A 24,544-nucleotide genomic window follows, 5' to 3' on the forward strand; every position below is an offset into this window, starting at 1 on the left:
GAGATGAGTAAGTGGAAATTATATCTGTTATCTTCCTCAGATTCTCTGACTCGAAGTTCTAAGCATGTAAATATTATTGTTATTGAATACTTAATTGCAAAATTTTCTAAGATACTTGATCCTGAGTTTTTAGGGATGTGATATTCCATGCGTTTAAATGTGCACCACATGAAAAAACAAGTAACACCTTAGTATGTTTGATACAAAAAGGATCTAAAGAAAACTTTCCTTATCCTAACAAATTTAACACAGAATCCCCTAAAGTCTGCCTTTATTGTAATATTTTATATCATATACAAAATACATATTTTACTGTAAGGCTACTTATATGTAAAGGTCTTACTGAATGTGCTGTTTGCCTGCTTTCAGAGTTGAAATTCAATTTTAAGGCTTGGGGACCACATTTTTCAAAGTTTGCCAAACTGTAATCCTTGGAAAACACTGTCCATAAAATAGCAAATTTTATTTAGCAAATTGTTTTATATTTGCTAAATGCTGAGAAACTTATTGGTTTGACTTTTGCCAAGTAAGATGACTAAAAAAAGAAGAGTTTATCAGTGGGGATTACAGAAAGGCAGATATATGGCAAGTGTCTGATACATACCCAGAATCCTCATGCTTTACTAAATGAGACTTGCCCTGGGCCTTCTGGAGCACAATGCCCTTAGCAAGTAGCTTTTGACAGCTTTTTCAGGAAGCAGTATTTTTCTTCTGAAAGAGGGTCACTCCACTGCTTTTCTTTTTCCTTTTCTCCTGTCTTATCTTTTGAGTTCAGGAAGTATTTTAAATTTACAGCCAGCTTTGAAGGCATGAAGCAAGTTCAGCCCCAGAAGTATTTCCTGTTATGGCATTAATCTAATTCCATGAAAGTAGAACTGATTTTTCATCTGTAAAGTAGATAAAGTGCCTGAAGCAGCAGACCATTACTCTGGGTTATCATGATAAAGAGGCTTAGTTTTGACACCAAAGTGTTTATCAGCCTAACCAGGGGAAGATTTCATCCTTTTTGTTGAAAGATGTATTAATGGATTATAATATTTCTTCGCTTCATGGAGACAATGAGTCCATATTGAAAATGTTGACCCAAAACAACAGTGTTCCCATAACATATTATAAGTTAGTTTATCTGGAAAGCTACCAGTACCTGGGGCAACAGGGAAAACTAGTTGTAACATGATAATAATATAATAATATAGTGGCCAAGTATGTCATAAGTACATGACAGTGCTAATTTCAGAGTAATAAAATAGTTGTAAAGCTCTGGCTGGAGCTGCTGTTTTCTTTATGGCTTCAGTGGTGCCTGTGTGTGCAGTTAATCTGATCTGCCTCATTTTAAAGATGTTTCAAAATGCGTTGCCTAATAGTACTCAGATACTGTGAAACAAGTTTCATGCTTCTTTTAATGGCTAAAATGATGTTGCTTCTATGTTTCTAAAAGTGCTTAAAGCATTCTGCATTTACCTAGAAATGTACAACGTTTTATATGTTATTCCTTATTTGCAAGATTGCCTTCTACAGTGATTAAGACTTTGATAGTATTTATGTTATATAATCTTAAAGAGCAGTGTTTTCAAATCTTTGTGTATGGAAAAAAAACAGGCAAGGATGTTTGTACAATTCTTGTGGAGGGTACCATAGTCAAGTGTGTTCTCCCTTCTTCATGGCTTCACTTACCTACTATTATAATCTGTGGGACTGCACTGTGAATAGAAGCAGGAATGTGAGCTGAGTGAAAGGAAGGGATTGAGGGGGAAGTTTGTGGGGTTTTGTTTGGTTGTTTGGGAGAGTTTTAGCCAATTTCCTAGCAACCCCACAGTTTTCCCATAGAACTGGTCATGGTATAGGGATATTAATGAGCAGTTGGGGAAGGGGCGGTTAGGGATTGCTCCATCTAGCACTGATGATGATAAAAGTGTGCAGTAATTGTGGCCTAACTCTGTCTACATCATATTTACATTTTTAAAAAAGAAATGGGTGGAAGTTGAGGCATAGGAAGTTCCATGGAAACAGGAGGAAGAATTATTTCACTGTGAGGGTGACAGAACACTGAAACGGGCTGCCCAAGGTGGGCATGGAGTCTCCCTCTCTGAATATATTCAAGACCTGCCTGGATGAGTTCCTGTGTGACCTGGTATAGGTGATCCTGCTTTGGCAGGGGTGTTGGACTGGATGATCTCTCAAGGTCCCTTCCAGCCCCTGACATTCTGTGATTCTGTCAAAAATGGATGTGTATGAGGCATATTTATTGACCCCCACACACTTCTAATACCATTATGATTGTACGTTATTATTTTGGACTACCAAGATGTTAACTTAGTTGTGTTGTGGGTTTTTTTAATTCAGATGTGGATGCATGGTGGTGTAGTAGCTGAGTAGAAATGTACATACATAAAAATTTAAACTGGAAAGAGTTCCAAGAAATATGCCTGTTATTTTTTCTTTTGCTATTTGATATAATGAGATATAAATCACACATTATTTCAGTGTGGGTGGTTTGGGGGTTTTTTATTACTTACAAAATTGGAATTGTCTTTATTTTTGCAGTGTCTGTTAGGCCAGGTTTGTAGCGGTGCATTCATTCTGTAGATTCTCAGCTTCAAAGGCACTGTAACAAGCCCTTCCATTCACTGTCCCCCATGGCTTTCCTAAACTGCAGCCTGGAAGTCTGTTGTGGGAGGGGATGGGAGCATCTGTGCCTGAAAGGACGGAGCACTTTCAACTCTGTTTTCTGTGCTGTAGAACAGCTGTTGAAAGAAGGTAACCGCCATGTGTTAGAGCAGCAGTTAACACTGTTCTGGCATATGCTGAAGCGCTTTCACCCATCCCCCTGGGAAAGTGAAACGTAGATGTCCCTTCCCTGCTCTATCTTCTGTATGATGCCTTCCTGAGATGGTCTTATGTCTTTAGGCTATCCATCAAATTTATTTCTTTTGATGTTTTGGGGAAGAAGGAGGTGAAAGGAAGGAAAACAATGATTCTTTTACTTATCAGTAGCTTTTTGGCATGATCAATATTCAGAAGAACATTGGCTGTGACTTTAGTGTCCTTGGAGGACGGCAGGGGGAGTTGTGTATTGCTACAGGAAATGTGTGTCATGTTCTAGAACTGCACCTATGGTTTCAATTAGTCAGCTCTCAATTGTAATGTAATTGTAATGAGGAGGTGGGGATAAGCGAGGTAATTGCAAATTTGACTAACACAAAACATATGGAAAGCTAGATGGAAAGAGCCTCCACTGAGAACTTAATGGAAATAAAAGTCCTATGATAACAATTGGTGCATGTAGGAGGTGGCACCCAGTTAGACACATGGAAGCAAGTAGATGATTACATTGCAGCAAAGAACCAGCACATCCATGGCACTCCTGTACACAGCCAACTCTTCAACCAGACCAGGCTTGATGAGACCCTCCAGCCATGGATAATGATGGAATTGCTGGGAACAACATTTTAAAAGAAACAAATACTTTGTGACAAAGGGAGCATTTCTTAGAAAAGGCCCTCTATGAACCACTGAACTGATTTTCAGGACTGTTGTTAAATAAGCTTTTAGGTCTTTTTTCCTTAAGTACTGACTTTCCCAGTAGCTTTGATGGATGCCACATGCCTTCAAGCTGCAACTTTGTGACAATCAGATGATGCAATTGTATTTCATCCTTCCATCAGAAAAATACGAGCTTAGTATGTAGTGTGGTAGCTGAAGAACAGAGTTGAATTTTTGCTTTCCTGAATGTTGGAGTCATGTATGCAGCTGTTTACAACGGTAGTGAATATTTCTATTCAGTTGTGTGCCTACTTAGGAGAAAAAAAAATTAATCATGTAAAGGGAGGGGGAAAGAAATTTGAAAGAAACTGTATGGGTCAAGTTACAAAAAGATTTTATGTCAATTTGATTGAGAAACTGTATCTGTTACCACACATTCTAAGGTCAAGGTAGAAATTTTCTTTCTTGGAAAAATGAGTATATTTGTCTTTTAGGAAACTGAGCATTTTAATCATACACAGAGAATTTCTGAATTAATATTTTCCCTAGCAAGTATTTAAACATTTTATTTTAAATTACTAGAGATAATGTTGTTGCTCAAGCAATCTTGGAAGTTTCTAAGGAATTAACAGGCATGTGAGTTGGAGGGTTTTACCAGGCAAATTTAGTAGAAACTATAATAATGTAGATTTAAATGAATGCCTAGCTAAATATAGTTCACCTGGGAGAAATCAATATGGCTTCTGTAAAGGGAAATCAGACTTGTGGTGTTTGAAGGACTCAGCAAACACGGGTAAGGGTTATCCAAGTAATACAGTTGCATCTATATCAGAAAGGAGTGTCATACAATAGGAGCAATCTTCAAAGCAAAACATAGAGGACCAAACACCTATGCTATTTTTTGGGGTGAGGGGTGGGAAACAGACAGCACTTGGAATAGTTCTCCTCTGAATAGCTGGACCACAAAACAAAAGCAAAAGAAAAATCAACCCAAAGCAACCAAAATGTTGGGAATAATAAAGCAAGGATTTGAGAACAAGGAACAAGTTCTAGATTAGAGGCACAAAGACTAGCGAATTGGCCTCAGGTTGTGCCAAGAGAGGTTCAGGATGGATATTAGAAAAAGTTTCTTCACAGAAGAGGTTATCAAACATTGGAACAGGCTGCCCAGGGAAGTAGTGGAATTACCCTGAACGTGTTTAAAAGATGTGTGGATGTGGTGCTTAGGGTTTAGTGGTAGTGGCTTAGCAGTAGTGGTGGGATTGTGAATGAAGTGGTGGTTAGACTTGGTGGTCTCAGAGGTCTCCTCCAACCTCAAGAGTTATATGGTTAAAAGTCAAAACATAGTTAAATCATTAAAGAATGGATAATGTTTATAGCTCTGGTTCTGTCAGTTTTAAAAGGTTGTAGGAGAACTGGAAGAAAGTTCTGAGAAAGGCAATGAGATAAGCAAAGGGAAAGCAGCATCTGTTTGAGCAACATAGAACTCTTTCTTGGAAAAGAAACAGTTGAAAGAAGAAAACTGCAGAACCTGAAAAAAGCAGTTGCATTTGAGAGCATAGATGAGGATCAACTATTTATTATCTCTTCCAGGATGAGACTTAAGTATTATTTATATTTAGTCAAGCTAGTAGAAGCCAAATACAAAATAAATACAGGTAGTAGACCTGTGGCACATCTTGCCGAAGGTAATTGTAAATGTGAAACATTCACTTCCAAGACAAGTTCTTGGAAGTTGGATCCACTGAGTATTGCCTTATAATACAAACTTGCAGTGTCCTCAGGAAATTGTGTGAGCTAAAAAGCATTGGAGGCTGAAAGATTATGTGGGGAAAGTGTGATAAATACATACCTTGTTCTCAGTTTTCCCCTCTGTGTGTCCACTCATGGCCATTATTAGAGGCAGGATGGATCTTCAGCTGAACTAGGTGGATCTTAAGCTGAACAAGAATAGTGATTCTTACGCTCAGTATTGGAAGTCATGGCTTGGTTCCCAGAATGTACTAAAACATAAAAAGATTTATAAAGAATATATGTTCTTCAGAGGGGCTTTTCATGGGTGTAGAGCTGATAGGAGCAATTGCGATAACAGCTCTTATTTTGCATTTGCTAATTTTGGTATAAGTAGTAAGTTTGCTAAGATAAAGCTGTGGGAAGGACACATTCTGGCCGGATGATATGGGTGTGACTACCTGATGTTTAGCTGATGTGGGAAAATACAAACCAACATCTTACATAGGAACAAATGGAGAGCTGCAAACTGCCATTTGGGAGCCCTCATATTTCATCCATCAGAGCTTCAGTTGGAGTGAAATATCTGTTTTTGCAAAGTACGATTAGTAACACTAACTCAAGCAGTATATATTGTCCATCAGCTCTTGCCAGAAAAGATGATTGGAAAAATCATCAACACAAAAAGCAAAGGACCAAAAACCCCCCAAAACCACAAACAAACAAAAAACCCTAGCTAAAATCTAAAATGAACTTCAGATGTTTCATTCTAACAGCAACATATTACTCAGCTTTGAACAGGTTGTGCAAAGAAAGAAAGGATTTATTTTTCTGTACTGTTAATAACATTCTTCTTTCACTACACTGCAATTGTTAAGAATTAAAAATTATGTAGGATAGCCTGCATTTGCTTTGAAAAGTTTGGAAGAATACAAATAAAGTCCCCAGGTCAGTATCTGCCTGTGGGTCACCTTTACACATGTTGTTTTGAAAGTTATCTGTAACAACTCAAAATGATACACAGGGATTCCAAATCATGTGGGCATGGCAGAGTCTTAATGAGAGCCTGTTTACTCATCTAATGTTATCCTGTGTTGGGACTGGGCAGGGATATTGCTGACAGTAAGAGACATCAGTGTGCTAATCCCACAAGTACACATTTCTTCCTTTAAAATAAAACCAAAATTTTTGTTTGTTCTTCACACATTCATTGATTATTTTTTTTCTAAGAAATTTTTTATGCATTTTTATCTACAGTGCCTTTACTATTGTATGTGTGATTGTGTTGCACCGTTCATGATCCATTTCTATCCTGTTTTCCAGGGGAGAGAGCTAAGTATATATGTATTTAATTCTGCAAGGTCTTGGGTCAAGCCAAACTACTCTGGACCATTTGAACACAATCATTTTATCCATCTGTTAGCTTCGCTCATCATGAGTTCTTGGGTTGCTTTAAATAAATAAAAAAACAGACACCAAAAAAGTCAACAACATGGAAAGCAATGATTGATAGATATTCATGATGCTTGTTTTCTCTAATATTGAAAAAGCAGCTTAATTGTTTCCAAGTAAAATACTACATTGTTGGATTGAAATTTGAATCTTTTCTTCTGAAGTAAGCAAGAGCATACTGTTTCTCTTAAGATAATGACATGCATGTGCTCATGACTGATTCAGTGTTTTGATCTCAGATGCTCTGGACATCTACCATGGAGCTACTGTCATATAAATTATACATTAATATAATTTAAGATTTATTCCAGCATTTGTAGTAGTGGATGTTCTGGTCATGACAAAGTAGTAAAAATACTGTAGGATATGTACCATATTATTGGAAAGTTTTGTTTTGTTTTCTTTTAAATGATACTTACATTAACATAGTAAGCAGCTACACCTCAATGAGCTTTCTGATAAAAACATATCACGGTTTTAATTGAAACTATTGGAGACCTTACAGAAGTATTAATTGAATAAGATAAAATCATCTTAATAGGTTAGAATCTAATCTTCTGCAGTTTGTAAAGGAAATGTGGTCCATTGGTTATGAATTTCTTATAAATTTCTGTGTGATATTGCAAGATAAGAATTCCCTAACCGGTGAAATTACGTCATGATGGCAGTTATTATTTTCATATGGCTATACAGAAAAACTTGTTTAAGCAAAGCTCTATCATGTGTGCAGGTTGCAGATCCAATGACAGTATCAATGTGTGTGTCCAGTCTTGTCAGGCTTTTCTGTGTTCCAGATCCTTGGAATTTGTTTTCAGTTTCCAAATATTTGTACTGTCTTGTAATAGTTGGCTAGTTGTTTAATAACAGAAGCAGAAAGAGGAGACTTGGAGAGATCAGGAGCAAGGATGGGGGGAAAGATGAGGAAGTGAGCAATACAGAGGGTACATTTTCATCATCAAAAATGAAATTGTACTGAAAATATTCATGATGTAGTTGGTACACACTGTTAAAATACTATTTAAAAAAGAAATATAACCCCTAAACAACTTCTAAAAGGATATGTACCACAGGAACAAGGCAGAAAGTTTTTGGGTAGTACTATATTCAGAAGATAGCAGGAGCAACAGCTGACTTAACTCCATAGTTTTGAATGACCACTGATCACAGCATACATAACAGTAGCTATCACTTCTCCTTGAACAGGAGGAAATAGCTGGAGCCACTAAAATTCTGTGGGAGTTTGTGGGTCGGTTCATATGGGGAATGCTCTACCAAGTAAGCTGAGCAGTTCTGGCTCAGTGCAGTACTTTTGTTGCATAGTCTTTTAATTTGTTTGGTTGATTTTTGTTTGATTGGGGTTTGTTTTATTTCGTTGGGTTTTGTTTTGTTGTTTTTTTTTTTTGAGGGGGAGGGTGAGGCTTGTTTGTTTGTTTTGTAGATAAAACATGAAATTGAGAGAGACACAAAATTGTTAATTTCTGGTGACTGAGGAGGATATGAAGAGGCAACACATCAGAGTGTTATAAGTGGTGCAGAGTCTAGTTTGAAGCCTGTAGTTAGTGGTGTTCCCCAGAGTTCAGTACTGGGTCCAAGTCTTACTCATTATCTTCATATGTGACCTGGAAGAAAGTATAGTGTTACCTGAGCAAGTTTTCTGGTAATACAGAAGTGAGAGGAGTGGCTGAGACACCCGAAGCCTGTGCTGCAATTTTGGTGACAGAGACCTGGGTGGGTACGGGAGAGTTGGGTGGAGGGGATCTTAATGGATGTTCAACAAGGGCAAGTGTAGGGGTCCTGTGCTTGGGGAGGACTAACCTATGCAGCAGTATAGGTTAGGGGATGACTTGTTGGAAAGCAGCTCTACTTTTCTTACCAAAAGCTCTGCTGTTATTATTGCTTTTATGTGCAAATGCAGAGTAAAATTACAAATGTGTATTCTAACACAATCTATCTGGGTCTTGCAGAACTTCCTGCTTTTGAGATTTTAAGTTACTGGAGTGTAAGCATTCTAAGACATGAGCTGTCAGATTACTTTCTCATGGTAAAGTAGTAGCACAATGAAATCTGAAATACGACTCATGATACAAAATTATTTACACAAAGGTCTTACCTTCCTTTATATTCCTTGCTGTCTTGTCATCAGGCAAATGACAAAGGGAAATATCAGCTGTCCATGGATAAAGACACCCTAATAAGCACTTAGCAAGATACTTAATGATTAACTGTGTGCATTAATTACTTACAAGTGTTGTGTGTCATTAATAAATCTATACTTAATTACAATATTAAATACCTTATGTGTTTATGATTAATTCCATAACTAAAGCAAGCATTTACATGTTTGTAAATAAGTGATGATTGCAGAGTAATTACTGTTAAATTGACTAAAATGAATTGTTAACTGTGTTATTGTAACCTGCACCTTTCAGTCAGTCTAAGAATGAATGAAACTTGTGATTCAGGATGGGGGGAGGGGAGTAGATTTCCCACCTTAGTTGTGTATCTGCATGAGAAAATTCTGTGTTGTAATTCCTCCTGTGTTTATTCAGGTTAGGAAAGGTAATGTAAAACAGATTTTAAAACAGCAGCCTGCTTTTAGCAAAGCTAGATAATATGGTTTGCACATAACTACATTAGTATATTCTTGTAATTTAGTGTGTTTCAAAATAGAAATACAGAATAAGAAAACAGTATTTCTGGTGTGTATTTGGTAAAATTTATATACCTTTCCCTAAGAGAAAGATAAAAGTTATTTGAATTTTAGCTTTGTGTTAAAAGTGATTGTAACAAAATGTGCCTTACAGTCTGTTTCTGTCCCATTGGAAGTTGGACAGTCTTAGTTAACTTCAACAACATCAGACCATTATTGTTCTACACATAAGGAACTGGTTTAGTGGCTTAAGCTACTAAAATGCAATTGAAAAAACTGCAGTTCTTAGAACTATAAATTAAATTCTTCATCCTCTAGAGCCAGATGGCTGAGTGCACACTAAATTTTTTGAAAGAAGTAAAAATCTGGGGGGGGTGGGTTGTTGGGTTTTTGTTTTGTTTTCTTGTGGGTTTGTTTTGTTGGTTTGGTTTGGTTTTTTTTCAGTTTTCAGTCACTGGCATTTAACAGGGTGGTGGTTTTTTTTCTATACAAGTTCTTCAGTAATTTCTGGTTAATATCTCTGGGGTCACTTTGTGTAATGGATATCAGAAAATGTCACGTAATTGAAAAAGCAATAGGAAGATGTTTCATGCACACTTCTTTATGCAGTATCTCATTGGTTAAAAGCTCAGCTTGTTAGTATACTGTTAAATTTCTCTGTTGAAAAAATCATGCTGCCTTTAGTAGCAGAGTTTCTGTTGATTATCTTTCTGTTTCAGGATACTAACAACATCCCAATATACATGGCAGGTTTGCTGTCACTGTCATAACAGGTGGACTTTCATGTCTGTAGCTTGTCCGCCTAGCTGGTTACAGTTCTTCCTGTGTATCATCATAACAGAGAAGGCACTGTCTAGGTGTGGCCCTGTCTGGACCAGTCAAGGAAATTAAAGCACACAGTGGTCTCAGAATGAGAGAAGATATTGCAGTTTGTTTCTTTTTCTCCACAAATTATTGTTACTTTCTTTTGGATGGATGTGAATTTCAGCGGAATTACTAAACATGTTCGTCTGCTTGTTCAAATGCTTTTCTAGAAGTGCTGTGTTAAGGTGGTTTTTGTTTTGAGGAGCAGAACTTCAGTGAGTGAACCCAAATTTCACACATTTGCTTGAAATTCAAGCACATTTTAAAGGATCAGGAATTACATGAGATGCAGTAATGATATTTCAGTCTGTTTTCAATGAAGATGGAAGTTTTTGAGCAGAGCTGGTGGCCAAGAGTTTTCGCTGGCTCAGGAGCTCACTACTGCATTATTTAACAGTTCTGTTTAAAGCTATCACTAAAACCATGAAGGCCAGACATTTAGGCCATTTTTACAGTTCTAAACTCTAATTTTCTAAATTGTGTCATCAAGTAATGTATTTTACTTAAGCCTGTTATGGTATTTGAGAGCTCTAAAAATGTAAATAAAATGTGTTCCCACTTCAGGATGACCATCACTTCAAAATGGTAAAGTTTATGATGCACTTTAACTAAAAGAGATTAATTTCACTGCATTTCTCAATGCATATAAAAAATTCTCACATAATAGTACTGGTGTGATATTGATACTTTCAACATGATTGAATATTCAGTGGCAGACTGTCAAAATGATGAGAAATCTGACAAAGCTGGAAGCAAGTAATTAATGTGAGTCTTCTCTTAATTGCAAAGTATAAGCATTTTATCCAGGACTGTTAGAAGGAAGAGAAGGAATAAGAGAAAGTTTGTCTTTGAGATGAAGATACTTTAGAATAGAATAGTATAGAATAGAATAGAATAGAATAGAATAGAATAAACCAGGTTGGAAAAGACCTTTGAGATCATCAAGTCCAACCCATCACCCAGCACCATCTAATAATGAAACCATGGCACTGAGTCTGGAGCCATGAAAGCCACCTTGACTCTTTGTTGTGCTTCAGCCAAGTACTTCAAGTTGTGTGCATTACTTACATATATGATATATCCATGGGTCACATCAGTCCCTTTTATGATTGTGACATGATCAGAAAGGAAACTGTAAATTATATTCCTGAAGAAATTAGGGGCACCTTTTTAAAAACAAAAATCCTGCTTTGCTGTCCCAATACTAAGACTTGTTCATTGACCAGTTCTTCAAACAGGACCATGTTTGTATGTATGATAAATGTTGTAATCAGGAACTATTGACTGCAAGCAAGAGTATAGAGGTAGTAGATGCATATACATAGGTATACACAGAGATGTCTTATCTTTCTGGCTAGAATTTCTCAGAATCTCAAACTTGATTTTTTTTCAAAGATACCAGTCTTGGATTAGATTACATAGTTCACCTTTTGTTTTACATACAGTTTAAAATTTTTCATCACTCTAATAGAAATGTGATTGTAATTTTTAAAATAATTTTTCAGATGTGAGAAATACTAATTTTTATCCTAGGGTACTTTTACTCTAGGGAAGGTTAGTTTGGGCATTCCTAGATTTTATAGTATACTCATAAACAGAATAGAATAGAATTAACCAGGTTGGAAGAGACCTTTGAGATCATTGAATCCAACCTATCGCCCAACACTATCTAATCAACTAAACCATGGCATCAAGCACATCATCCAGTCTCTTCCTAAACACCTCCAGTGATGGCGATTCCACCACCTCCCCGGGCAGCCCATTCCAATGGCCAATCACTCTTTCTGTGAGGAACTTCTTCCTAACATCTAGCCTAAACCTCCCCTGGTGCAGCTTGAGACTGTGTCCTCTTGTTCTGGTGCTGGTTGCCTGGGAGAAGAGACCAGCCCCCACCTGGCTACAGCCTCCCTTAAGGTAGTTGTAGACAGCAATAAGGTTTCCCCTGAGCCTCCTCTTCTCCAGGCTAAGCAATCCCAGCTCCCTCAGCCTCTCCTGATAGGGTTTGTGTTCCAAACCCCTCACCAGTTTTGTTGCCCTTCTCTGGAAATGTTCCAGCAAGTCAATATCTTTCCTGAACTGAGGGGCCCTGAACTGGACACAGTACTCAAGGTGTGGCCTAACCAGTGCTGAGTACAGGGGCACAATGACCTCCCTGCTCCTGATGCAGGCCAGGATGCCATTGGCCTTCTTGGCCACCTGGGCTGGTTCATGTTCAGCCTACTATCAACCATTACCCCTAGGTCCCTTTCTGCCTGGCCGCTCTCCCGCTACTCTGACCCCAGCCTGTAGTTCTGCCTGGGATTGTTGTGGCCAATGTGTAGAACCTGGCACTTAGATGTAGAAAGACAATGCAAGCTTCATTTCCTGGTCACATGAATAGCCTTAACACATAATTTAGATAAAGATAACAAAGATTGTAGTAATATACAGAATCATAGAATGGTCTGGGTTGGAAGGGACTTTCAAAGGTTATCTAGCCCAACCCCCTCTGCAGCAAGCAGGGGCATCCTCAACTAGATAAGGTTGCCCAGAGCCCTGTCAAGCCTCACTTTCAATATCTCCAGGGATGGGGCTGCAACCACCTCCCTGGGCAACCTGTTCCAGTGTTTCTCTACCCCTATGGTAAAGAACTTTTTTCCCAACGTCCAATCTGAATCTGCTCTTCTCTAGTTTGAAGTCATTGCCCCTCATCCTATCACTACAGGCCTTTGCAAAAAGTCTCTCTTCGTCCTTCTTGTAGGCCCCCTTCAGTTACTGTAAGGCCATTATTTGGTCTCCGTAGAGCCTCCTCTTTTCCAGGCTGAACAACACCATCTCCCTCAGCCTGTCTTTATAGCAGAGGTGCTCCAACCCCTTCATCGTTTTTGTGGCTCTCTGGACCTGCTCCATCAGCTCCATGCCCCTCCTATATTGAGGGCTCCAGACCTGAACCCAATACTCCAGGTGACGTCTCACCAGAGCAGAGGAAAGTGACAGAATCACCTCACTCAGTCTGCTGGCAGTGTAACTGTTGATGCAGCCCAGGATACAGTCGTGTATGTGTGTGTGTGTGTATACACATTTTATAATACTTTATTAGCAAAATATGCATATTTTATCAATATTGTGGTCTTTTCCAGAACTTGCAGAAGGCCAACACAGATGCAGAATTGCTGCTGGACCCTATTGATTTTATTCTCTCTCATCAACTGCAAATTAATTTTGCTGCAGTTTATAAAACACTTGTATTGTTCTAGCTCTTGTTCTTAACAGCAAATGCAAATCTCTTGTTTAACTGAAAACTATTACAGCATTGTGGTACAAAGCCAGAAATTAAATGTGGCTTGCATGCCCAAATATTGGAAGTCATACTTTCTGGAAAGCAGCCTGTAATAACTTAAAGCTTGCATAATTTTAACTCCTCGATATTCTTTACATGCTCCAAGTACTCCACTGGATGTCATGGCCCAGATTCATTAAGTTAAGTTCTGCCAAAGCCCTTCTAAATAGTATTCCCAGCTGACTGTCTCTGTTTCACAAGTGTCTGATCCAGTACAAAACAGTAAATGCAGGCATTTGGAGACTTTAAAAAGTATGAATACAGCCTCACTACATTGCCTTTGAAAAAATAGTGTAAATAACTGAATGTGTAATTTAATTTAAAAGTACAAATATCTGGTTTAGATAATAATGTTTTTCAAGTTGCATGTTTTAAAGTCATATTAGCTATTCTCTCCTATCTTCTTGCTGTATCTGCCCCTCAATCGCCTGTTAATGCATGTAGATTTTTCTACTTCTCACTACACTACTTCTCCTAATTATCTTTTTTGAAATGTTAAAAGAGGAAAAAAGCAAGCAAGCTTCCATTCCATCTTTGAACAAGGCTATGCTGCTAGCAAAGTCTTGAATCTTTCTATAAGTTTTTTGGGCTTTTGTACGGGAGAGGACTGGAGAAAATGCAGGGCTGGTAATACGCTAATTTTTCCTCTTTGTAAACAAGTGATGTATCTTCTTCCTTTGGGAAAATACTGTGAAACTGCCTTTCATTTTGGTAGCACACTTTAGATACCTAAGAAAGGTACTGTTTTGCAATATTGGTTTAGTAGATAATTTTTAACATAATGAAATTAAAACATTTTCTAGTGTTCTGGTCACAGATAGGATGCAAGATTAATTTGAAGGCTTTCTTATTACTTTGTCTGTAATAGACACATAGCTATGAGCTAGTACAGGTGCCATTGTTTTCAGGTGCCACTGAAATCTCATTGAATACCTTTCTCTGCCAAATTCATAACAAATTCCATGGAAGGTCTTTCTGTACTCAGAATTATAAAGTTATTACATAATAAGAATCTGGGTAAAGGTACTGAACTATCAAAAGTATTCAGATTACTACTTTATAAGAGGGACTATGGATTTGTCTCATAGTCCACATGGTCACAAAGTAAGTGAGAAACATTTTTGAAGAGACATTGAGTGCTATTCTGCTCCTAAGAATTAAAACAAACAAAACCAAACCCCAACCCACAAAGAAACCCCCACCACTTTTTTTTAGCTTTGTCCTATCCTAATAATGTAACAACCAAATACTTTCTAGGGGTAACTTAGAATGTGACACACACCTTTCTTCCGCAGTCCTTTTTCTTTTCTTTCTTTTTTTCCCCCCAGTGGGAAATGATCCACTTACCTGTTTTCATCACCTTTCTTTGCATTCTCCTGTGAATTGCATTGTGCTTTTACTGTAAGTTAAAGGCAGGTTAAATGTTCTGAGACAAAATGGTCTGTATTGAAATATGAGAATCAGCAGGAAGATGTAGGAGTTTCATGTTCTGTGTCCACAACATAGTTTAAGTTTGGAGCTGGTGCAGATTTTGGTATTTCCAGGGCAAACAGGCCATCTTCTGTAATGCTGGGTGTGCACCTGAGATTTTCACAGTAGAAGTTATTTCATTACAGATGTGAGGAAACTACAGGATGGCATTCCCTCATTTATCATATGCAAGGTCGACTTTAACAAAAAATTGTATAATTCTAGGGATTAATTTGTGCCTAACTTACACAAAAGCCCTAATTAACTAATACTAAAGCCCTAATTTTCAGTAATGAAAATCTATTGCGCTTGATACTTCATTTAAGTGATAATAATAAATTTAGGCCTTCTCTTAGAACATTTCAGTACACTTTTGAAATACTCTGAATACGTAGAAAACAGAACTTTAAATAAAAGTCATTGCTGGCCAGTTAATCCATAGCAGACCTTAAACTAAATTTATTTCACACTATTACTATCTTAGAAATGGCAATGTTTCCCTCAAATGAGCTTTAAACTTCTATTAAAACTTCCTGGTTTTCACAGAAATCTGAGGAACTGAATGACAACCATTGCCCTGTAAAAAGTATTAAATTCAGCATAGATCAGGTTTTTGACAGTGCATGCTGCTGTTTTCTGCAGTAGCTGCATAGTGTGGAAGAATACCAGTGTTACACGTTTTGTTGAAGTCAGATAGCAATTACCAGTTATATTCTAAAGGTATGAAAAGGTAAACGGATGTGAAGTTAACTGAATGAAAATTCAGTAAATTGAAAGAAAATTTAAAGGTTCAGTACTCAAAGCTGCTTCCCTTGTAATACTGATGATCACCAATAGTAGTTTCAAAAGTAGTTAGTATCTTGCATGCCACCCCTGCATAGGTTCATTTTGTAAATCCTTAAGAGCATGTCCAGTGTTACACAGATAAACAAAAGAGTTTGTTTGTAACTTTAATTTCAACTGTCAAGCTCATTGCTTTCTTACCCTGCTTTGTGGAACATTTAGACAACACATCCCCCAATACTCCTTTCCTGTTGAAGTATCTGTTACACTGAAACAAGTTGAATTGTTTTCAGGCTGTTGAGGTATGCAAACTGTTGTTGCCTTTAGCTTTGGGAAAATGTGTTTTTCCAGAAAAGCAAAATAAGTTATGTACCTGTGATCAACTAGCAGTAGTGTACTTTATGGGTGAGGATTTCTACAACCACTAAAGGGCAGTGCATGCCATCTTATGATTTCATCTCTGCAGCTTTTGAACTGTCCTTGCTATTAAGCAGTTTGAGACAGAGCCCCATTGTTGGGCTTTCTTCTTTTTTTGAGAAATTTGTGAGCTTGATGCAGTTTTTAAAGTAAGATTAAAGGTCTACCATTGTGAACAGGACACGGGAAAATTCTGCCCTTTTCTTGTTCCTACTCAGAGGCTAACTGCCATGTATCCATAGTAAGTAAAAGAGTTGCTTGTTACTGAAATATTTTTGTTGGCCAAAATTTACTTATGTTGTAAGAGTAATCATAAATTCTGTATTGGTATTGAAACAGAAATGCTGTGCAGATCTAAAGGTCTGTATGCCAAACAATGTATTTACTGTGCAATTGAACTCTTGGCTTCAGTAATAAGTAAATATGATTTCATTTTGGATTAAGCCAGTAGGTAAACATGATAAATGAAAATATTTGACTTAATATCTTGTGTTCATATATTCTTATAATTGATTAAGATGAAAGTATACTAAATATACAGTTTCTTACATTAAAAATTCAGCATCTTTCAACATTTAGCTAACATTATCCATACCATATTCTTTGCAGTATGGCTCTTTTACCACTGCCTGGCACCTGTTGGACAATATTTGTGTTGGATTTTTTAAGGATAGCCACTATCTCATGGTATACTGCATAAAAATACTGTCTTAGCAAGGCAAGACTGCCCTCAGTCATTGCGCTGTCATATATGACAAATATTTACCACGTATGTGATGTAAGAAAATGGTTACTGGGTTAGTATTTTGTTTGGACTTTGGGGTTGTTTTTATTTCAGTTTTTGTGGTATGTCAAATTTGGGATTCCATTAAGAGGAACTGGAGAAATTATTACCCTAATGATAAATGAGGAATATATCTTATCTTTCTACATGCAGCAAGGGAATAAAACTGTGTTGAATAGAATAGAATAAACCAGATCATCGCGTCCAACCTATCAACCAATCCAACCCACCCAAACAGCTAACCCATGGCACCAAGCACCCCATCAAGTCTCCTCCTGAATGCCTCCAATGATGGTGACTCCACCATCTCCCCAGGCAGCCCATTCCAATGGGCAATCACTTCCTCTCTATAGAACTTCTTCCTAACATCCAACCTACCTCCCCTGGTGCAGCCTGAGACTGTGTCCTCTTGTTCTGGTACTGGCTGCCTGGGAGAAGAGACCAACTGAACATGTTCTTCTGGGCACTTTTTCCATAATCTGAAGGATAGCTTTTATGTTGATACCATTGTGTTTTCAACCAAATTCTAATGGGAGAAAGAATGCAAAAGACTCTTTTTCTAAGTTTGGATATGAAAGGAATGCAAATGTGAAATAGATTTTAAAGTATTTTGGAGAGAATGTACAGCCCAGTGGCTGCTAGTTCCTCAGTCTCAGTTCTGATTGGTTAGTAGTTCTTTATAGATTTCCACATTATAGAGCCCCATAGCATCTAGACTGGTGGCGTATTGCACTTGGCTCAGTTTTTTTCTTTATTTTATCTTTTATAATAGGGATACTATTCAAACTGAATGGTTATATTGAGTTCTTTTTCGAGCTAACAGGAATTCCAGGAATCAGCTTCTGTGTAGAGGAGAGTAAAAGACCAACAGAAACAAAAGGGTTATGCAATTCGTATAGCTTTACTTAAATGGAACAGAGATTTGTAAAGATATATCAACTCCAGTACCTGGCCTGCTTCTTTTAAAGCAAGTTCTTTTTATTTAATTACCTGGATAAACTAAACACATGGCAGAGCAGTAAAGCCCGGCTATTTTATCATGTATTTTAACATGTTGAGGATTCTTTATTGGTGGACTGAGCATCTGTATTTTGTTTTTTCTTTATACTTTTTTAATTATTATTTTTTAAAACAGTGTAAAAAAACCTGTCAATACTGTTTACCATTGAAGTTTTACAATGGTCCTAAGTGTTTAAAAAAAATAATTAAAAATCTGGGATTGACAAGGAGGTTGTTCCTGGGAACATTTTACAATTATGGAAACTTATTTGGGATTTCTGGGATGAAGGGTTTTTCTGTGTGTGTTTGGGGTTTTTTTCCACTGATTTAGTAGGTGAAGATATTTAGTAAATGTCTATCAGAAGCAACACGTTTAGGTGATTAGACTTGACACATGCAGTCCCAACATTCCTAATTATAACAGAAGTTAGGTGTCTTATTGGTAATTATTTTGCTTATTGATTAGAATTAGATTTTATAGCTGAGGTATATGCAGTTTGCAGGGATGAAACCCTTGGCGGTTTGGTCTGTGTCTTTCTGGGAAGTCTGATAATGCTGCACAGTCACATACTTCTGGAAGATGCCATGTTCTGTTCATCTACTCAGTGTCCCAGGCAGATTGTTGACAAAGCATGACACTGTGAGCTTAAGGTCTGCTTGGCTTCAGTTGCTAGAGGAGAGGGGAGCCACACTGAAAGACACAGGCATTATGAGCTGGGCTGTGGGGGAAGTGGCAGCACTTAGCTGCTGAATGAAATGCATGATTGGCACCAGCTCCAGCAGATGGGTCTCTGTGGTGTCTGTAGTGGTGTGAGCTTCCAGTCCCCAGCGGTCTGACATTAATCTGCAAGGACTTACTACCTAGGGTGAGGTTGGAGAGTTTTAAGTATAGCAGCAGGCACTTACAGTTACACACCATGTATCTTTCTCTTCGTTTACAGTCTGGTATTTTACACTGGTATTAGCCTTAAAGTATGGGAAGATGCATGTTTTACAACTCCTTTTTACAAAATATCCATAAAAGTCTGTGTAGAAAACCTTTCAATATGTAGAATAAGGTTTCAAAGTGTATTTGTAAAAATGGAATTACAGGAGTACTACTGAATGGTGTATAACCTTTTAAGGAAAGAAAAGAAGAAATCACGGCCAACTGCCGAACAGCTAATTCACTCAATATAAAACAAAGCTGCATTTCTGTAGGGCTAACGACGTGCATCCCATCTCCTTGACAACCACTCTAATTACCTCAGCTTGGACGATCAATATTTGATCTTTTTCCCACCATACAAACATGTCACTTTTATTCCATAGCTTTCTCTTAGCTTTTTGATAATTTGCAGCCAAGTGAAAATGGTCCTTTCTATTTGTTCGCCCTGGCTTGAGGCCAAAGGGTTCTCTCAATAGTATAATGCAGTTCATTGATATGAATTTGTTGATCTCCTGGGTAGTTTTTCACAAATTTAGGGCAATTAAAAACCTTTAGAAGGCATTTCAGTTGAAGTCAATAATTTTGCTTTTAGAAATTACTTCATCGTTTTATGATCATTTTTGCTTCATCTGTTCACAAAACAACAAAAAAGGAAGACGAATCACCATTTTAGTGAGTAGTTTATATATACATAAAAAATACAGTTTGCAAACTTAGAAGCAACAACTTAGAAATATTTTAATTGGAATGTTTGATTTGTAAGAAACAAGACATTTCAAATTTTGTTTTAGACTCTGAAAAGTAATAGTTTTAATACACTGATAATCAAGCCTGATGAACTTTAACAATAGCTACAGAAGCTTTCTTAATACATTTATGTCACTTAAGATATGATGGGAATCCAGTGATGGGGTGGGGGTTGATTTGTGCGTTTTATTTTGCCTTTTTTTTGTTGTTGTTGTTGTTATAGCGTTTTTTTCTCACTGAATCGTTTCAGAGATATTTTAGGATTTACATGTATAACGGAAGCATTAATTACTCTTCAAGTAGTAGTGTCATTGTACAGCGTCATGCAAACAGGGAGGTACTGAACTGCTTTTGACACCGATGTAAAGAATCTAGTTTCCTTGGAAAGCAAATGGGGTCTGGGTGGGGGGGAAGACCAAGAAAGCGGTGTCACAAAGGGCTGGAACTTGAACAGCCCTTTGTGGAAAACTGGGAGGTACATGTTCTACCATTCTGGAGTGAATGGTGAGGATATTTACTTTGAACTTCTCGTAGATATTACATACGTAAATATGTTGTCAATGAGATGCAGAATACATTCTTTGAAGGTTTTAATGATCCCTGAGTGACAGATGATGATGGAAATTTTGCTGAAACATGACTGTATGCTAAGGTATCAGACATCTTCATCTTCCAAGACTTTTATGTAATACTGAGAGATTTTACATTTGATAAAGGGAGCAATGGCAATTCAAAGAGGTAAATTAACCATAGCTGGTGATATTTGAAATTATACAAGTTATTTGAATTTTATACTCAAAGATCACAGCAGAAATTAAGTACAGAATTCTCTACCCTGCTTAATTTTCTACAGTAAATTGGGAAATGATCCTGTGAAGTAAGTGTGTGTTTCACACAAAGCTTTCTTAGAAAGCTTTGACATGTGATAATGATAATACTGAATATGCAACAAGAACAGAATCGAAGTTATATGGGATGGTTTTGAAGGTGGCTTTTCTCATCTCGGAAGCTTTGCATTCTGCAACTTGATGAAGATTCTTTGATTGAAGAGGGTGTTAAGAAGTGGGGTAGCTAAGTGCATAGTAGTGAAAAATGCAAAGTCTGTACTATAGAACTACTGTTTACTGTCCATTATTCATAATCTGGATATTTACTGGAATTTCTGTCTGAATAAGCAGAAACACAGTCACTCTTTGTACTCCAAGAAGATTCAAGTTTATTATGACACATTCTGGTGTGGCCAAAGGCCCAGTTCTATACAGCACTGAGCCTGCCTTTATGTACCTTTTCGCTTGAGAGGCACTTAGTAACTTAAGCTCAGTGCTGCACTAACATGACTTTCCCAACTCTTGATTTTTTGACTGTTCTTGCAGCCAGCTGACCCAAATCATAAGGTTGCATCTTCATATTAAAGACTGTTCAAAATACTATAAATTGAAAGAAATTTGTTTTACTATACAAAATAGAAATATGTCCATGCATACCATGGTGTCTTGTTGATAGCTGTATTCAACATTTCAGAATGGACTGCTGCAAACCTGAAAGCAGAAAACATGTTGGAAAGTTGCGGCTAAAGTACAGCATTATGTGCCAAATAATTTGTTTGATGTATGTTAGGTGTGAATGTCAAACTTGTCAAGGTGGACTGATCATGCTTCCACTCAGTGAATACTAATTAAATTGTTGAAGTTTGTGGTATAGAGAATTGTTGAAGCATTGGTACAGAGAAGATGACACTCTATTGTCCAAAAAAGTTTTGTTGTAAGTGACATGTCAGAAGTGGAAATAGTGAGCACCCAAAATTCATTCAATGCAATGAAGCGATTTAATCATGTTGGTTTGGGTTTTTTTGCATGTGGTTTCTTTACTCATTTTGTTTCCTTGTAGCCTTTTTTTTTCCCCCGTGCTCTCATCTGTGCTGTTGAAAATTACCAGGATTTTCTCTTTAAGAATTACAGCTAATATCTTGGTGTTTTATGGAACAGTTTTAATACTTTGTTCAGTCCATGCTGTGTTTATTAGATAGATACACTGCATGGAATGATACCCGTTTATAGAGTAAAAGGCTGCTGTGCCCAAGGATACATGAAAATCTTTCTGACTTCTCATATCTGCAAAATAAAATATATTATCTGGCCAAATACCTTAAATATTTAATGAAATCAGGGAAGGAAGAGTTTTTCTTTTGTAGTATCCTGATAGCTTGTGGCCTTCAGCAGTTGCGGACTTCATTGATCTGAAGTTGAATTGCCTCACTCGAGCATTGTGTTCCCATCAAGATAACTCAAACCCAAATTCATTCATTTGAAGAAAATACTCATTTTACATAGTAAGACAATTTATTGAACTTTTTTTAAATTAAATCTGTAAAATTTTTTGCTTCTACAATGCAAAATATTTTAATACAAATTCTGATAATTTTGGTAAAGACTGCTAGTATTCAGGAGCTACTGAATCCGTAATTTGGAACAAAGTACAAGAGTAAATCATTTAGGACCTATTCCAGACAAGCTGAGTGTTAATAAGGTTACACAATTTCACTGAGTGTAGAATCATCTCCTTGAAGGCAAAAAAAATAATTTCCCATGAAATACCTTCTTTACTTAGGCTAATTAGATTCACATTTGAAAAAAATCTTCACATTTAGAAATGTCCTAATTATTTAGCCATCTAAGTATATTGCTTAACAAAAGGACAGTCAAAAGAGGAATTGCATCCTGTTATTAGTATGAAGTACATTTTATTTTTTAGCTACTGCAAGAGTTTGAGTCCATATTTATTACCACAGTTATTCATGTGAGAAAGTCCAAATCCAGATGATGTGTAATCCTCAGGGAAGAGGAGGATGTTGAGAGAGGGGATATTAGAATGAAAAAGTATGAAAATGTGAAGGCTAACCCATTAAATTCACTGTATCCTTCTGTTTTGTTCCTGCATTATCAAGCACCGTTTTCCATTGTAAGATATGTGGCATTGACCTCTGGAAGTTACCTTTCTTGTTGCTTTTTAACTTATACCTATCGTACTTCTGAACTAGAGGGGTAACTTCATCCTCCCTTTCTGTTTGTTGTAGTTACAGAAATGGTAAAGGCAGGAAGTATTGTGATATATGGTAGTTGTCAAGTGTATTTAGATAAGCGATAGCTAGTTTTATTGTAAGGCTGCTAATTAATAACTTAGTAGAATATATTCAGGACTTATCTCAGTATAAATGTTATGTGCAAAATGGTATAATAGTTTTCATGCATATTATAAGATTTTGTTAATTAAAAGTAAATAGGGCTCTTAAGTGGAAAATGAAATTATCCCAGTGCTTGAAATACCTTGATGCAGTTTTTATTACAGGTTGCATATGGTATCTGTTAGGAATTTGAGCATGGGGTTAGTTGTTGAATTATTGTGTGGATTAGCTGTAGTATTGACTTTAAAAGCATGTGTCTGTTTTAAATCCTACATAAATTCCTCACAGTTTTTTAGAACAGTCTGTAACTAACCAGGGCATTTTTAACACCACATCTTCAAACAACAGCAAGAGCAAATCTAAAACATTGCTGTGAGTGGTTTTGTAACATCATTAAAAGATTTCATTTTAATTAGATAAATTCCCCCTTTCTTCAACTTTCAACCTTTCTCTCCGAAGTTCTACAAGGCAAATGGTGAAAAGACTTAACTGAATTGAATTAAATATGAAAACATTAAAATTCACGTTTTAGAGCTCATGAGGAAAAGACAGGGGGGAAAACCCTCATGCAAAACACATATTTTATGCATATCTTAGATTTTATTTTAAGACCTTTCCAAAACTATTATGGATATTCTAAGTAAGAAATATTATAGGCTGTGTTGTCTCCCAGGGCAGCTAAAGTTTCCAAAAAGAAGTTCAATCTGTAATACATCTTTCACATGTTATTTTAATAAAAAAACAAATATCATTTGCATGTTTTCACTACTAAATGGAGACTCACTGTTTGGTCATGTTTCCCTACATTAGCAAATCCATTTAGGAAGAATAAAGAAAATGTTATTTCAAGTTACACTGATGTAAAGCATTATATGTGTGTTACAGTGAAGTGATTTGAAGCTGAATGTGAAAATAGCTTAACTAGTCTGTTTGTGTCTCTGTGTGTTCAGATTCTTTTACATTCATGGATTAGTTTGCATGTATTTACATGTTTGCAACTTTTGTTATCATTAAGGTCTCTTATTTCTCCTCCCCCAAGAGCAGAGAAACTTTATGAGTAATTGAGTACTGTTATCTACAGAAGGATACAGGACAGAAAAATTACATTTCTTAGTTTGCTGTTACCAGTTCTCTAGAACAACTTGTAAGTTGTATGAATAAAATCAGGAGAAGCTGTTCATTGCATATAAGAATTGGTCTGCACTGTAAACCCAATAGCTCTTTCACTAGTGTGGGTCATCAGTCTGAAACGTGCTGAAGGAATTAAAACATCTGTAGTGCGAATGCAGTTTGTCTTGCTAGCACGTTGTCCCTGGTATTGGTAGAAAATGGGTCATTCCCTTCAATGCCTTGTTAAATGCGGCGTCATAGGCAGGATATGTTTGTCTACTGTTTATCTTGGTTTGGAGATACAGTGAGCACTGACTTGTTTAAGAGTATAAATTTGGTTCAAACCTATTGGAATGGTGAAATCTAGGTTTGTTAACAATGGCAAAGAAAGCAATGTTATAATGGGCTTCTTCAGAAAAGGACAGTGCTGTGCAGGTCGACCTTGTATAGGTTTTGTAGGATGAAGCTAGAATTTGAAGTTCACTGCTCCTGTCTTTGGTTAACACGGGAAAAATGGTAACTACCAACTATGCTTCTTTACATAAAACTTTCATGCAGAATTCTTACAGCAATATCTAATTGGTTAAATAATTGGTTATATATATTCTAAGAAGAGTTTATTCCTT

At 36.9% G+C, this 24,544-nt stretch overlaps 1 protein-coding gene and 1 long non-coding RNA gene across 5 annotated transcripts in view; one reads left to right on the forward strand and one right to left on the reverse strand.

The window, feature by feature from the left end:
* ADK (adenosine kinase) overlaps positions 1-24,544 on the forward strand; it is a 286,470-nt gene that overhangs the window by 161,320 nt on the left and 100,606 nt on the right. The window lies entirely within an intron of this gene.
* The window catches only part of LOC137441896 (uncharacterized), a 43,230-nt gene continuing 39,520 nt past the window's right edge, over positions 20,835-24,544 (reverse strand). Inside the window, exon 3 of the long non-coding RNA XR_010987514.1 lies at positions 20,835-21,165. This is a non-coding gene — a long non-coding RNA (uncharacterized lncRNA). The remainder of the gene's footprint in view (positions 21,166-24,544) is intronic.

This window comes from Melanerpes formicivorus, unplaced genomic scaffold (assembly GCF_026170545.1).
Source record: "Melanerpes formicivorus ecotype bairdi unplaced genomic scaffold, bMelFor1.0.p_v2 SCAF_6, whole genome shotgun sequence".
Taxonomy (NCBI): Eukaryota; Metazoa; Chordata; class Aves; order Piciformes; family Picidae; genus Melanerpes; species Melanerpes formicivorus.